The following is a 728-nucleotide window of genomic DNA, read 5'->3' as shown; positions in this document are numbered from 1 at the left end:
GGGACGACGGGGGGGGACGGGCGTCGGCCCTCCGGCCCGAGCAGAGAACGTTCGGTCACCCAAGCGGGAATCTGCGCCTCGGCCCGAGTCGGACTCGGTCGGTGCGGCCCGCTGAGGCCCTCAACTATTCCCGTACGCGGGGGTCGGGAGCTGCGGCGCTGCGCCGGCGACTTACCCGCGCGAGGCACGCACTGCGTGCGGCCAGGATGCGGAGTTGGATCGGCGCTGGTTGGGAACCCTCGGGGAACGAAGGCGGACGGCGGCCAGCCGGCGCCGACGAACCCGTCGGGGAGGGGGCTGGTGGCAGGCGCGATCGGCACTATTGCTGACTGCCGGGAGGGAAGCTGCGCCCCGGCCGAGTCAGACTCAGCCGTTGCGGCCCCCCCGAGCCCGCAGCGCGTAGCGCGGAAGCCATACGCCCCCCCGATGCGGAGCGACAGACGCCCCCGCGACCGCGGTTGGTCGGGAAGGCTTTTCGGATAGAGGTCGGACGGTGTGTGTGGACGGCTTCCCGTGGTGCCGCCGCTATCAAGCCGGAGGGTTTGAGAAACGACATTCGCGGAAGGACCGGCGCGGCCGGCGGACGCTCGCACGCGCGGCGCCCGACACTCAGCCGCTCGCTCGGCCTCCGTGGATCGTGGCTAGGTGGGATGGATGCCAAACCGGGTCGTCTCGGTCTCGCCGCAGTACGGTCGCGCCGGGGCCTGCGGGGCGGCGCGGGGAGCGCA

Source organism: Syngnathus leptorhynchus, unplaced genomic scaffold (genome assembly GCF_054491065.1).
Source record: "Syngnathus leptorhynchus isolate UIUO unplaced genomic scaffold, UIUO_Slep HiC_scaffold_76, whole genome shotgun sequence".
Taxonomy (NCBI): Eukaryota; Metazoa; Chordata; class Actinopteri; order Syngnathiformes; family Syngnathidae; genus Syngnathus; species Syngnathus leptorhynchus.
The sequence above is the reverse complement of the archived record's forward strand: the minus strand, read 5'-3'. Positions refer to the sequence as shown.